The sequence below is a fragment of the Leucoraja erinacea genome, chromosome 5, assembly GCF_028641065.1.
Source record: "Leucoraja erinacea ecotype New England chromosome 5, Leri_hhj_1, whole genome shotgun sequence".
Lineage (NCBI taxonomy): Eukaryota > Metazoa > Chordata > Chondrichthyes > Rajiformes > Rajidae > Leucoraja > Leucoraja erinaceus.
Genome location: NC_073381.1, coordinates 94,735,500 through 94,751,850, shown reverse-complemented (window position 1 = coordinate 94,751,850; position 16,351 = coordinate 94,735,500). Strand labels below are relative to the sequence as shown.

At 46.8% G+C, this 16,351-nt stretch overlaps 1 protein-coding gene across 1 annotated transcript in view; it reads left to right on the top strand.

Moving 5' to 3' along the window:
• znf318 (zinc finger protein 318) overlaps positions 1–16,351 on the top strand; it is a 70,175-nt gene that overhangs the window by 12,943 nt on the left and 40,881 nt on the right. The gene's annotated exons all lie outside the window — the stretch shown is intronic.

Sequence of the window (16,351 nt, the reverse complement as noted above, 5' to 3'; positions counted from 1 at the left end):
GCCATGCCATTTTGCCCGGCTTGGCAAACACCCACCCGTCATCCGTGTCCGGGTCTCAGCTCGGTACTAGCTCTCGGGTCTCGGCTCTAGCTCTCGGGTCTCGGCTCTAGCTCTCGGGTCTCGGCTCTAGCTCTCGGGTCTCCGCACGGCTCTAGCTCTCGGGTCTCGGCTCTAGCTCTCGGGTCTCCGCGCAGCTCTAGCTCTCGGGTCTCTGCACGGCTCTAGCTCTCGGGTCTCCGCTCCGGCTCTAGCTCTCGGCTCGGGTCTCCACTCAGCATGGCCGGCCGCCGAGCACATAATCGGCCGTCGTTGTGCGCATGTGCGCCCGTGCGCACTGCCACGGCAACTGGTCGGCGTCGGCCACTTTCTCCCTCCCTTTGCACTTTGCATTGTGGGAGCTATGGCCGCCATTGCTGTCCGGTCGCTGCCTCACCGTGACCGCTGAAAAACAATGCAGAATCACTCCCTGGAGCCGCAGTAACTCACTGGTGTAACTCTTGCTTCTTGGTTTCCTGATCCTCCAAAAATATTCGAAATGGAATTTAAATTGGTGGACCCACCACCACCAAACTCCAAACTCTGAAAAATAACAGCCTATTGCAATTTATCTGTTTATTTATTGTGTATATATATGGTCTATAGTATATAGACACACTGAACCTTTATCTCCTGTTCTATATTATGTTTACATATTCTGTTGTGCTGCAGCAAGCAATAATTTCATTGCCCTATCTGGGACACATGACAATAAAACTCTCTTGACTTGGACTTAAGCAAAAAAAGGGTTCTTGGGGAAAAACAAAGCTACCTTAAATTTAGTTGCGGCTGGTTGGTACCTATGGTAGGGTGAAGACTATTCCAAGCTTTAATTGTGCGGGGGAACTCCAGGGAGCAGCCAGATTCTCTGGATAGAAAAAATTAGGTAACGTTTCGGGTAGAAACCCTTCTTTACATTTCCTCTGGTTTTAGTGTTTTTAATTTAATTTAAAGATACAGCATGGAAACAGGCCCTACGGCCCACTGAGTTCACGCCGACCACTGATCACCCGTACTCTAGTTCTATCCCACACATCAGCGACGTAAGTCAAGAGTGTTTTATTCTCTCACGTCCCAGCTGAAATCCTTACTTGCAGCAGCACAACAGAATATGTAAACATAGTACTCTTTAAACTATGTTATAAATGAGAAAACAAAACTCCATACAGCCAGCACCCATATTCAGGATCAATTCCAGGTCTCTGGCAATTTTAGGCAGCAAATCTATGGCCAATGTACTGCCCCAATAGCCTTGAACTGAATTAAAATGTACAGTAGCTGTAAAGGGGGACATAGCATCACTTAGAGATTTAAGATTGAAAATGGATAGTTTCTTTTTTTTAGTAACCAAAGTTATCAACGTATAATTTTTTGTGCGTTTGGAAAATAAATATAGTGGCACAGCTGATGGACTTGCTGCCTCGCACGCCTTAGATCTGTGTTTGATCCTGTTCTCGGGCACTGTCTGTGTTGAATTTGCACATTCTCCATGCAAGCATGTGCGTTTCCTCCCACATCCCAAAGATGCATTGGCTTTGTAGGTTAACTTGTCTCTGTAAAATTGTCCCTAATGTGCAGGGAGTGGGTGAGGAAAGTGGGATAACAGAACTTGTGTGAATGGGTAGACGAAAATGTTGGAGGAACTCAGCAGGTGAGGCAGCATCTATGGAGCGAAGGAAATAGGTGACGTTTCGGGTTGAGACCCTTCTTCAGACGATCAGGAGGGGTGGGGGGCGGGAAAAAGAAAGGAAAAGGCGGAGACAGTAGGCTGTGGGAGAGCTGGGAATGGGAAGGGAAGGAGGGAGAAAGCAAGGACTACCTGAAATTGGAGAAGCCAATGTTCATATCGCTGAGGTGTAAACTACCCAAGCAAAATATGAGGTGCCTCCAATTTGCGGTGGGCCTCACTCTGGCTATGGAGGAGGCCCAGGACAGAAAGGTCGGATTCGGAATGGGAGGGGGAGTTGTAGTGCTGAGCCACCGGGAGATCAGGTTGGTTATTGCGAACTGAGTGGAGGTGTTGTGCGAAGCGATCGCCAAGCCTGCACTTGGTCTCACCGAGGTTGATCATACGCTGAATAACCATATTTTTGTTTGGAAGTGGAAAGAGATAATAGAAATTGCATTCATTGCAATGTGCAAAAAGAGTTGAGATACTGTATTGTAATTTTGCTGCATGTCATTGTGGTATATATCATGTCTTGATTGGTGAATATGTTTAGTTTGTGACTTTATTTGAAGCAGAAATAATATGTGAATGCTTCATTGACCATAATTCCGACTGGTAACTACACACTTCGTCCGAGCACATCATCGCAAGCCATCTTAAATGACCACCTAAACTGATTTGGCAACCTAAAAAGCTGCCGAGGTTGCCCGGCTGGCAACAGGGAAAAAAAGTTAAGCGAGAGCCCTGATGTGTTGAGATGTGGATTAAGATTGGTAATTTGATAAACAGATCAGCCATGATCCAACTGAATGTCTGAACCGGTTTGAGGAATTGCATCATTTGCCTTTTTTATTCCAACAGTTTTGGGGAGAACATTGAAAACGTTCATGGACATACATAAAGTCACAAAAGTCACTTATTTGTCTCTGGCACTTTGTGCTTGTAGAGTGTTTAACTAGAAACATGAGGCACTGTTATTTGCCAGGGCAGTAATCCTAAAGTGTCTATCATATCTTAAACTGTCTGTTATAGCTAAGTGTTAACAGACATTTACTGAGACTGTCATAAGATCACGTCTCAACGTATTTTTCTCTTAGAGAGTGGTTTATTGTTCCCATAACGCAATGAACAAGATAAACTTGAAAACTCCATGATGGTGTCAATTAAGTATAAATTGTCACGCGAGTACAATTTGAGGACAGGCTTTCTTATTAGTATTGGGTAAAATTCGTAGCCAATGTCTCAAAAAATTGTATTCTTAAGTAATCCTACTGTTTTTTTGTGCTCATAATTACTCCGCTCACTTTTAGTAAATCCTTGACTTTCACTGGTGTCAACTAATGCCTTACATTTAGATTGCTGAGAGATGTCGAAGACATCAAAAGCAGTAGTAAAATATTATGATTTTGATAACAAAGTTGGGAATTATCGCTGTGGTATCTGGTCAAGGATATAGAGTAGTTTTGCGGGGATAACATGTTCAGGCCTACCCAAACATCTCAGTATTGCCAACTTTGAGCCCTTGCTGGAGAATGGGGGGCTCACACCTCAACTCCAGTTTCAGGCAGTGTGATTGGCAATATGGATTTGGCATAGCTATGTTTGGGGCACATGATAAATTAAAATAGGCTGGCTAGCATGGCTTTGTGAAAGGGAGATCTTGCCTACTTGGAAGTCTTTGAGGAAATAAATAGCGGAATCGACAAAGGAGAGTCAATAGATCTTGTTTACCTGGATTTTCAGAAGGCCTTTGATAAAGTGACGCGCATGAGGCTGCTGAAGAAGATGAGAGCGGATGGTATCAGAGGGAAGATTCTAAAATTGATAGCAGGTTGGCTGAATAGCAGAAGGCAATGAATGAGTGGCAATAAAGGGGGGGGGTTCTGGTTGTCTGCCAGTGTTTGGTGCTGGAGCCATTACTCTTCATTTTGTACATGAGGGATGAGGAAATTGAAGGCTTTGTGGCCAAGTTTGCAGATGATACGGAGATCATCTGCTCGAGGGGCAGGTAGTGCAGAGAAAGCAGGGACTCTGCAGAATGACTTGGACAGGTTGGGAGAGTGGACAGAGATGTGGCATATGGACAGCATGGCAAAGTGCAGTCATGCATTTTGGTGATAGGAATAAAGGTGTAGAATATTTTCTAAATGGGAAATCAGAGGTGCAAAGGGATTTGAGGGTGCTGGTGCAGGATTCCCAAAAGGTTAATTTGCAAGTCGAATCAGTAGTAAGTAAGGCAAATGCAATGTTAGCATTTATTTGGAGAATACTAGAATATAGAAACAGGGATGTAATTGCGAGGTTTTATTGGGCACTGGTCAGACTGCATTAAGGGTATTGTGAGCAGTTTTGGGCCCACTATCTGGAGGAAAGATGTGGTGGCATTGGAGAGAGTTCAGAGGAGGTTTACGAGACTGATCCCAGAAATGACGAGGTTAACATGTGAAGGGCGTTTGAAGGCACTGAGCCTGCACTAGCTGGAATTTAGAAGAATGAGCAGGGGGCCTCATTGAATAGTGAAAGGTCTGGGTAGAGTGGATGTGGGGACGATGTTTCTACTAATGGGAGAGTTTAGGGCAAGAGGCAATGTCCGCAGAATAAAAGGACATACCTTTAGAAAGGAGATGAGGAATTTATTTCTTCAGAAGGGGGTGAATTTGTGGAATTAATGATCACTGATGGCTTTTGAAGCCAAGTCAATGGATGTTTTTAAGGTGGAGATTGACAGACTCTTGATCAGTACAGGTGTTGGGTTATGGGGAGAAGGCAGGAGAATGGGGTTTAGAGGGAAAGCCATGATTGAATGACGTAGTAGCCTTGATGGGTTGAATGGCTTAATTCTCCTCCTATAACTTATGAACATGAACATAGCAAATGTGTCCAGTTGAGGCAAGTTAATAAAAAACTATCTGGTGTCTGCATGAATGTAGCTCTTGACATGGTACTGGATCATCAGGATCTTGGTAATTTCAACTTCCACCTGATCTCTGATTGGCAAGCATTTCAGATTTTGCTCTCTGTAAAGTTGGCCCACTATTTCTCCTAAAAAGCAAGGCACCTCTCAACTCCATTACTACCAGTCTGAAGAAGGGCTTGGGCCCGAATCGCTGCCTATTTCCTTTGCTCCATAGATGCCGCCACACCTGCTGAGTTTCTTAAATCTCTCTCCAACAATATGTTGCAGTTGTTTATCACTAGTATTGAGATATTCTGTAGTCTCAGTAATTCTCCTTGTCTGCCAGCAAACCTGAAGAAGGGTCTCGCCCATTCCTTCTTTCCAGAGATGCTGCCTGTCCTGCTGAGTTACTCCAACATTTTGTGTCTATCTCCACTGTGACATCTTTCAGTTAATCTTTGATGGGCAGGGCCCTAACCCCTTAAGTCCTTTTACATCTCCTCTGGAGTTTGTATCTTGCTTCTTTGACCCTGTTCCTTGTTGCATTGCTGACCAAAAGGTTGATACTAACTTGTTTTCTCATCGTCTCAGTTTTAATAGAGGGCCTAGGAGCCATTTATGTTTAGGCTAGCTACTGTTGGCATATTATATTATTTTGTCTAGATATATCTTGCAGTATTAATTTGGACACTTGGGGGTGGTCATTAGATGCACAGGGTGGTGTACATATGGGCATTGGGGACACAAAGTTGCAGGCACAGGGAGGGGGAGCATACAGTTCTCTCCAGACCAGGTACAGATCAGCTAGCTACAACTTGAATGCAGAATAAGGAAAGCATAGTACGTTCATCTCTTTTTTGTACAACTACTTCAATAAACAATCAATTAAACTGGAAATAACAACTGGAAGATCTGTTCTATTAGGTCTGCGTAAGATCACTCCTACTTACTAAATGCAACTGGAAAAGAGGACACTAGAAAAAGTAGACATTTGCCATTACAAAGCCTTTATCCTAAAATGTTAACTATTTCTCTTTCCACAATATCGCTGCTCATTTTGTTTGTCCAGTTTATATGTAGATTAAAGGTGACCCTGTGGCGGCTCCTAAGGGTCGTCCCATTATACTGCCGAACCCCTCGGCACAGGAGTGGTGCAGTCCGGAGGCGGTCCTTAGCCGGAGGGTATAAAAGGCAGGGTTTGGGTGCCATCTTTTCCTGGTTTCGTCTTCCCCTGAACCGGGAGGAATTAAAGTAAAGTGCTTCTCAAACTTCGGACTACTTGCCTCATTTTGAGACGGATATAATGTACAACTCCGTGGCTGGGGGTTGCTGAATGAAACTGCGGAGTGAGAATGTCCGGGAACGCAGCCAAGATTCGTGCGAATCGGGAGTCCACGGACGCCAGTGGCCGTCCCACCACTCCATGCACGAGCACGACGACTGCCACCAGATAAACTGCGTCTGGCACGGCGGGAATTCCGCACGATGGAGGCCTTGGGGATCGTCCGCCCTTCGAGCAGCCCTTGGGCGTCCCCACTCCACATGGTCCCTAAGTCAAGCGGGGGCTGGCGACCTTGTGGGGATTACCGACGGCTGAACGCTGCAACAACAGCGGATCGATACCCCGTACCCCACATCCAGGACTTCACGGCCCATTTGGCTGGGGCCACATTTTTTTCTAAAGTGGATCTGGTGCGGGGTTATAACCAGATCCCGGTTCACCCGGATGACGTACCCAAGACGGCTATCATCACGCCATTCGGGCTTTACGAGTTTACTCGGTTGCCGTTCGGCCTCAAAAACGCTGCACAGGCCTTTCAGCGCCTCATGGACGGGGTTTGTCGTGACCTCGAATTCGTGTTCGTGTACCTGGACGACATCCTGGTGGCCAGCCGCTCGCAGCAGGAACACTGCGCTCACCTTCGACAGCTCTGTCAGCGGCTCAGCGAGCATGGTTTGGCCATCAACCTGGACAAGTGCCGTTTTGGGGTCAACGAAATTGACTTTCTCGGCCACCGCGTGACTGCGCAAGGCGCGGTTCCCCTGCCTGACAGGGTTGACGCCGTCCGTCGGTTTCCCCGCCCACGCACGGTGCGTGGCCTGCAGGAATTTGTCGGCATGGTGGCATTCTACCATCGTTTCGTGCCATCCGCGGCCCACATCATGCGGCCCCTGTATCAACTTCTGGCGGGTGGGCAGCAGAAGAGCGTTGAGTGGACCCACGAGGCGGAGGCAGCTTTCGACGGCGCGAAGGAGGCCCTTGCTCGGGCCGTGCTGCTGGTGCACCCGCGGGAAGATGCCCCGACTGCTCTCACTGTGGACGCCTCGGAGTCGGCAGTTGGTGCTGTACTGGAGCAGCTGACGGGCGGAGTTTGGCGGCCTCTGGCCTTCTTCAGTCGGCACCTCAACCGCGCGCAGACCAAGTACAGCGCGTTCGATCGTGAGCTCCTGGCTCTGTACCTGGCTGTGCGCCATTTTCGTTACTTCCTGGAGGGCCGCCCGTTCACCGCCTACACCAACCATAAGCCGCTCACTTTCGCCCAGCAGAAGGTTTCCGACCCTTGGTCCGCACGCCAGCAGCGGCAGTTGGCTTACATCTCCGAATACACCACAGCCATCCGCTACGTCAAGGGGAAAGAGAACCGGGTGGCCGACGCATTGTCTCGCCCTGCTATAAATGCCGTGTTCGAGGTGGCGCCCGGATTGGACTATTCTGCTCTGGCGGCGGCACAGCTCACGGACGACGAGGTGCCCACCTACCGGACTGCCATCTCTGGCCTCCGTCTTGAGGATGTCCCTCTCGGTCCTGGGGGTGTGACAATCCTGTGCGATGTGTCGTCCGGTCAGCCGCGCCCCATCGTCCCTGCCACCTGGCGCCGGAGAGTGTTCGAGGTCATCCACGGACTGGCTCACCCATCAATCCGGGCGACAACGGCACTGGTGGCAGCTCGCTTCATGTGGCACGGTCTGCGCAAGCAGGTTGCCCATTGGGCTCGCACCTGCATCCCGTGCCAGACGGCAAAAATCCAGCGCCATGTCCGCGCACCTCTCCAGGAGTTCGGTCTACCTCACCGGCGGTTCGACCATCTCCACGTGGACATTGTGGGGCCACTTCCACCGTCCCGGGGCATCACCCACCTTTTTACCATGGTGGACCGCTTCACGCGGTGGCCGAAGGCCATTCCGTTGGCTGACACCTCATCGGCTACGTGTGCTCGTGCGTTGTCCGCGCACTGGATTGCTCGCTTCGGGGTGCCGGCGCACATCTCCGACCGGGGGCCACGGCTTACCACCCGCAGGCTAACGGTCTGGTGGAGAGGTTCCACCGGCAGCTGAAGGCGGCATTGAAGGCACGACTCACCGGCCCGGACTGGATGGACGAGTTGCCGTGGGTCATGTTGGGCATCCGGACCCCTCCCAAAGAGGACTTGGCTGGACGCCACTCCAGAGGCCGTACGAGGGCCCGTTCCGGGTGCTGGAACACGGGCAGTCGACTTTTGTCCTGGACATGGGGGGCCGGCCGGAGGCCGTGTCGATTGACCGTTTAAAGCCCGCGCACCTGATGAGCAGGAAGCAGGAGGATTGGGTAATGTTTAAAGACCAACCGAAGATAACTAAAAGGGCAATACGGGGAGAAAAGATGAGGTACGGCAGGGCTCTCACTTAACCTTTTTCTCTGTTTCCAGCCGGGCAACCTAGGCAGCTTTTTAGGTTGCCAAATCACAGTTTAGGTGGTCATTTAAGACGGCTTACATGTGCGATAATGTGCTCGGACAAAGTGCGTAGTTACCAGTCGGAATTGTGCTTAATGAAGCATTCACATATTATTTCTGCTTCAAATAAAGTCACAAACTAAACATATTCACCAATTAATACATGATATATACCACAATGACATGCAGCAAAATTATAATACAGTATCTCAACGCTTTTTACACGTTACAATGAATGCAATTTCTATTATTTCTTCAGACTTCCAAACAAAAATGTGGTTGAATTATTCAGCGTATGATCAACCACAGTGAGACCAAGCGCAGGCTTGGCGATCGCTTCGCACAACACCTCCACTCAGTTTGCAATAACCAACCTGATCTCCCGGTGGCTCAGCACTTCAACTCCCCTTCCCATTTCGAATCCGACCTCTCCTCCATGGCCAGAGTGAGGCCACGGCAAATTGGAGGAACAGCACCTCATATTTCGCTTGGGTATTTTACACTACAGCGGTATGAACATTGGCTTCTCTAATGTCAGGTAGTCCTTGCTTTCACCGTCCTTCTCCTCCCATTCCCGGCTCTCCCGCAGCCTACTGTCTCCGCCTCTTCCTCCCCCCCCCCCCCCCCCCCCCCCCCCCCCCATCAGTCTGAAGAAGGACCTTGAACCGAAGGACGTCGCCTATTGCTTCACTCCATGGATGCTGCCTCACCCACTGATTTTCTCCAGCTTTTTTGTGTACTAACGGGATCCCACCACTGGCCACATCTTACCATCTCCACCCCGTCGGCTTTCCGCAGAGACCGCTATCTCCGTAACTCCCTGGTCAATTTGGCCTTTCCCACCCAAACCACCCTCTCTCCCTCTCCTGGCACTATACCTTGCAACTGCAAGAAAAACTGCAGTTGAAATGATTATGGTCAACAAGGAAATGGCAGAAGAGTTGAATAGGTACTTCGGATCTGTCTTCACTAAGGAAGACACAAACAATCTCCCAGATGTACTGGAGGACAGAGGATCTAAGGGGGTAGAGGAACTGAAATAAATTTTCATTAGGCGAGAAATAGTATTGGGTAGGCTAATGGGACTGAAGGATGATAAATCCCCTGGACCTGATGGTCTGCATCCCAGGGTCCTCAGTGAGGTGGCTCTAGAAATAGTGGAAGCATTGGTGATCATTTTCCAATGTTCAATAGATTCAGGAGCAGTTCCTGTGGATTGGAGGATAGCTAATGTTATCCCACTTTTCAAGAAAGGAGTGAGAGAGAAAACAGGGAATTACAGACCAGTTAGCCTGACTTCGGTGGTGGAAAATATGCTGGAGTCAATTATTAAATAGGTAATAATGGGGCATTTGGATAGCAGTAAAAGGATTAGTCCAAGTCAACATGGAATTATGAAAGGGAAATCATGCTTGACTAATCTTCTGGAATTTTTTGAGGATGTGACAAGTAAAATGGATGAAGGGGTGCCAGTGGATGTAGTGTATCTAGACTTTCAGAAAGCCTTTGATAAGGTCCCGCACGGGAGACTGTTGACTAAAATTAGAGCACATGATATTGGGGGTAGGGTGTTGACATGGATAGAAAATTGGTTGGCAGACCGGAAGCAAAGAGTAGGAGTGAACGAGTCCTTTTCAGAATGGCAGGCAGTGGCGAGAGGAGTGACGCAAGGCTCGGTGTTGGGGCCACAGCTGTTTACCATATATATTAATGATTTGGAAGAGGGAATTAGGAGCAACACTAGCAAATTTGCGGATGACACAAAGCTGGGTGGCAGTGTGAACTGTGAAGAGGGTGTTAGGAGGTTGCAGGGTGACCTGGACAGGTTGAGTGAGTGGGCAGATGCGTGGCAGAGGCAGTACAATATAGATAATTGTGAGGTTATCCACTTTGGCGGCAAAATCAATGTAAGGGGGAAGGTGCAGCGAGACCTGGGCGTCCTTGTACACCGGTCATTGAAAGTTGGCTTACAGGTACAGCACGCATTGAAGAAATCTAATTAAATGTTGGCCTTCATAACACGAAGATTTCAGTATAGGAGTAAAGAGGTTTTTCTGCAATTGTATAGGGCTCTGGTAAGACCACATCTGGAGTATTGTGTACGGTTTTGGTCTCCTAATTTGAGGAAGGACCTCCTTGTGATTGAGGCAGTGCAACATAAGTTCACGAGATTGATCCCTAGGATGGCGGGACTGTCATATGAGGAAAGATTGAAAAGACTAGGCTTGTATTCACTGGAGTTTCGAAGCATGAGGGGGCATCTTATAGAAACATATAAAATTATAAAAGGACAGGACAAGCTAGATGCAGGAAAAATGTTCCCAATGTTGGGCGAGTCCAGAACCAGGGGCCACAGTCTTAGAATAAGGGGGGGGGTCATTTAAGACTGAGGTGAGAAAAAACTCCCAGAGAGTTGTGAATTTATGGAATTCCCTGCCACAGAGCAGTGGAGGCCAAGTCACTGGATGGATTTAAGAGAGAGTTAGAGCTCTAGGGCCTAGTGGAGTCGAGGGATATGGGGAGAAGGCAGGCACTGGTTATTGATAGGGGACGATCAGCCATGATCGCAAAGAAAGACGGTGCTGGCTCGAAGGGCCAAATGGCCTCCTGCTCCTATTTTCTATGTTTCTAAGACGAGGAAGGCCCGCTGCCGGCTACGAGAGTAAGATCGTCCCGTCAATTGAAGGTTAGAGGCCCCTGACCGCTGGAGGACAAAGAAAGAAGGGAGAGATTGAACTTTTTTTCATCTTCCATCACAGTGAGGAATGCAGAGGTGTCACTGTGGTTGATGTTCATGTTAAAATGTGTTTTGTGTGTTCTGTTGCTTTTTATTGGTATGACTGGCAAATTAAATTCTTTGTATATTGCAAAACATACTTGACTAATAAAGTATGATTAGGTGCTTTGCATCAGTATTCACCAAGAGGAGGACATGGAGACAGTGAGTTCACTCTGGGATACTAATATGCTAGAGCAATTTGAGATCAAGAAAGAGATGGTGTTGAGTTACTTGAAATGCATTAAGGTGGATAAATTTGCCAGGGCCTAATGGGATCTATCGCTGGTTATTGAGAGAAGCAGGATTGCCGGGGGCCACCGGCAAAGTCCAGCCAAAGGACTGGCTAGTGTTCAGTGTTGCTCCTTTGTTTAAGTAGTAGAGATAATTCAGGACATTTTAAGATTGTTCCCTATTGTTTTTCCATTGATTTTAGCACAAAAGCTGTGATCGAGGACAATCAAAAGCCCATAACTTTCTTAAAAATTGAGAGAACTGAATGAAATTTTCAGTTATTATAGATTGAAGCATTCTGAAACAAATATAAAACATCTTACTTGGATGACTTGAAATTAAAGCATATAATTAGTTAGTTACCTAATCATAGCTAATTATAAAATTGACCGATGTGACGGAAATAGTAATAAACACCCAGACTGCCATAAATTCAAAAATGTGATATTCTCAAGATCAGAACTTTAATATTATTGTATTATATGTTGTAAGTCCATAACAGATAGATAAATAAATTACAATTTCTAGCAATAGACAAAGTCTTTATGGAAAAGATCAGTTACTAGCTGGTACATTGGCATATCATAATCAGTAGCATCATCATACTCCTCAGATTATAACCAATAAGCAACTCTGTACACCTCGTTTTTCCTCAACTTTTCAATTTTGACATTGTAAACTACAGGTTTTTACTCTTCAAACCACGCATGACATGCCTTTCTGCCCACTACTTTCCCATTAAGAATGTGCTGTAGATCATCACATTTGGAGTAGTCCAAATTTGGATCATCTCGGCGAATGCTGTCTAAATCTGTCTCTTTTGCTGGGCATTTGGATTGACAATTTTGCATTTCCTCTTCGGAGCCATCTGTTGAAAATGTAAAGGAAAAAAAATACTGAACAGCATTATCAGAAACAAGTTATTATTTGCAGTTTTAGAAAAAAGGTAGAAATGATAAAGTTAAACGCTAAAACAAATAGTAAATACCCAACAAAAAATTCATATTCATCAGTTTCATCAAATAAAGTAAATTCATCTAATCAATTAAATTCATCTAAATTCAATTACTAGATCTAAACATATATCCATTTCTAAGAAACAGCTAATTTTTGTTAATAGCCTAAGTATCCAAATAACAAATACCAAACTGATCCCATTCACACACAAATTCAAAATATAACATGTTTTTTAAATCTCACTTTGTCATGAATTTATATGCCAAATGGAAGGAATTTAATGTTTAATTCCCATAAATCAATCCAGAAACATCCACCCTCAAGATAATCAATCTTTGATCAAAATCATTAATTTTTGCATGTCATCTGACTAAAACTGTACTCTGGATATTTAGTGTCAAAATATTGATCCTGGATAGACAATAACACAAAATATAGATGATTTAGATGCTCTTATGACATGATTTACCAAAAAAAAATAAAAATTAATAATCTTGAGTGGGTGTTTCTGGAATGTGATCGATTGAAATGTTGCCATTGCCGTAAATGTAAGCCCATATCGGCAGGCAAGACATGGCCGATTCATATGTGGGCCTAAATAAAATTTTTTGCATCATAAGATTAAAATAAAGGCACACCATAAAGCAAAATAATATATGTTAAATAAACTACATACCTTTTGTTTTGTCCTGATATTGCAATCCATGATGTTGAAAGTGTTTTTAGTCGTGTTTAAATTTAATCCAGCAACGCAAACTTCCAGCAACATTTTATTTAAACCGCGAACGGAAGCGCGAACGATTTTTCTTCATCAGCTAGCAGCCCGAGGAAATCCCTCTCCCACAATTAATACAAACCTGCATTTTAACCCCCCCCCCCCAATCGCCCACACAGGCTGTGGCAGATCTACAGCAGGGCTCTCGCTTAACGTTTTTTCCCTGTTGCCAGTCGGGCAACCTCGGCAGCTTTTTAGGTTGCCAAATGACAGTTTAAGTGGTCATTTAAGATGGCTTGCATGACGGGTGCGATAATGTGCTCGGACGAAGTGCATAGTTACCAGTCGGAATTATACTAAATGAAGCATTCACATATTATTTCTGATTCAAATAAAGTCACAAACTAAACATATTCACCAGTCAAGACATGATATATCCCACAATGACATGCAGCAAAATTATAAGACAGTATCTCAACTCTTTTTACATATTGCAATTAATACAATTTCTATTAGTTCTTTCCACTTCCAGACAAAACTGGGGTTGGATTATTCAGCGTATGATCAACCTGTGTCAATAAATCCTGGACCATGGTAACATATATGTGTACATATAGTTGTGAATGTTGCTCATTAAATAACTACAGTACTGATACTCCATATTAAGAGCATTGATTTGCCGTTAAAATGAATTCTGTAATAACGTGTCAACGGCAGCAGTGACAATCGAACACTGCGGTTTTAATGTTTCACGTGTTCACAATTTAATTAATCCATCTTTATGGATTACAACAAATAGTGGGAATTAAAACACATTTGATTGCATTCCTTTATCAAACATAGTCAATGTTCGCTCTGGGGACATTCCCAGGACAATAGGGTCAGGGAGGGGGGTGTGTGTGAATCAGAGCGGGTGGGGGGGGGGGGGGGGGGGGGGGGTTAGAAGGCAGTCGGTGCACAATGGATGGATTGAGGCAGGTGAATTAGTACGCGTTGGAGTAGGTAAAATTGTGAGGGGAGAGCAAGGGGGATGTCAGTGGTGTTGAATGGGGGTTCAGTAGGGATGGATGGGGGTAGACAAAAGTGCTGGAGAAACTCAGCGGGTGAGGCAGCATCTATGGAGCGAAGGAAATCGGCAATGTTTCAGGTCGAGACCCTTCTTCAGACTGTTACCCCCATTCTTCTTGAATGGGAGGATCAGTACAGGATGGATGGAGGGGGGGAGATCAGCGCAGGATGAATGGGGGGGGGGGTCAATACAGTGGATTGGAGGGTCTGTGCAGGTTGAATGGAGGATCACTACAGGATGAATGAGGGGAAGATGAAGGGTAAATGGAGGGTGGGTCAGTACGGGATGAATGCATGGAATAGTACAGGATGGAATGGGGATCAGTACAGGATGGATTGAGGAGAAGTGCAGGATGGATGGGAAAGGGGTAAGTACAGGATGAATTGGGGGACCAGTGTAGGATGGATGAGAAAGGGGGCGAGTACAGGATGAATGGTGGGAGCAGTGTAGGATGGGTGAGGGGTGGAAGGAGAATCAATGCGAGGTGGATAGGGTGATCAGCACAGGATGAATAGATTGGGGGGGGGGGGGGGGGGAGGAGATAGGGAGGGGAGCACAGGGGATGTCAGTGAGGACTGAAGGGAGGCGGAAATGGGGAATCTGTGCGGGATGGAGAGGGGGGGGAGGGTCCCAGGATAAGGGGTAGAGGGGTCGTACGAGAGAGAGAGAGAGAGAGGGGGCGAGGTGGGGAGGAGGGAAGGTCAGCGCTCCTCGGACAACATTGCACCGCTGCCTTGGCCGTTGGGTTTTCCTCGCCACTGCCTCCCTCCTCCGCCAGCCAACAGCAAGGTGCGGGGCCGTGCTATGCAGCTCAAAGAGCCTATAGCTATTGGATCTATGGTGCAGCTGCTTCAGACGTGTCGGAGCGAATGACGGGTCCCGAACAGCGGTAGCAGCGGCCGCGACAGCGGCTTCATCACCTCCTCCTCCCGCCCCCCGCCCGCCCTGATACGGTCCTCTGCGTGCAAATCCGCTACCGGTGCTTTTAAAACAAACCCTCCCACACGCCGAGGCCTCCCCCTCCCTCCCTCCTCCCGGCCTCGGCGTGCGGGAGGGGTTTGCTTTAAAAGTGCCGTTAGCGGGTTTGCAAGCAGCGGCCGCGACAGCGGCTTCATCACCTCCTCCTCCCGCACCCCGCCCGCCCTGAAAAGGACCGCTGCGTGCAAACCCGCTAATGGCGCCTTCAATACAAACCCTCCTCCCTGCCTCGGCGTGCGGGAGGATTTGTATTGAAAGTTCTGGTTTGCAAGCAGCAGCCGCTATCAGGGCGGGCGGGAGGAGGTGGAGGTGGAGCTGCAGTGCGGGGCCCGTATTTCCCTTCGTCACCATGCACCTAGTATCTTTACCACACAATACAGCCGACGCAAAACGTCGTGTTCCTTTTCTCCAGAGATGTTGCCTGACCCGCGGAGTTGCTGCAGTTTTTTGTGTCTTGTCTTCGGTATAAACCAGTATCTGGTTGCCAAGCCGGGCAAAATGACTCGGTGTTTAGGTTGCCCGGCGGCGCTTTGAGTGGTCAGTGGCACCCGGGCAACCGTTAATTTAGAGTCCTGTACCGCACCGCTGATGGTAGGTTTTGTAACATTGCTACATATAACATGAAGAGTAGCGGACCGAACATCGACCACTGCAGAACACCACAGTCACTGGCAACCAACCTGAAAAGGCCCCCTTTATTCTTTGCCTTCTGCCAGTCAGCCAATCTTCTAGCCATGCTTGTACCTGCCTCTAATTCCTGGGCTCCCATTTTTGTTTAGCAGCCTCACCTGTGGCACAAAAAGCCTTCTGAAAATCCAAGTAAACAACATCTGCTGACTCCTTTGTCTAACCTGCTTCTTGAGGATCAATAAGGTCCCATAAGGATCAATATGGTTCCTTATGCGTAAAGCCGGAGGAGATGGGAGACGTGTTTCTCCTCTATATTTACTTTGGAGAAGATCATGCAACAACAATGCTAAAGCTCTCTGCAGGCTGAGCAACATGTTTGAAAGGAAAAAGTGGATATTTTTGCCAAGAAAAGAAGTGGCAGCAATATCTGTGTGAATCATAATGATATGTGACTGAACATAATTTACCATTCATACTTTTCGCTTTTAACTCCCAGCAGTAAAAGTAATGTATTGATTGAAAGTCTATGAGCCCATTGATAGATGATGTAGTTTTAAGTTAATTTAATTGTCCAAGATTGTCATTTGAATACCAACAACTTGGAAGATTAGCATATGTAAAGCAAAGTAAGTGTCTATGCAGATGTTCTCTGAGCATAGAGCATGGTTGTCTGTGACC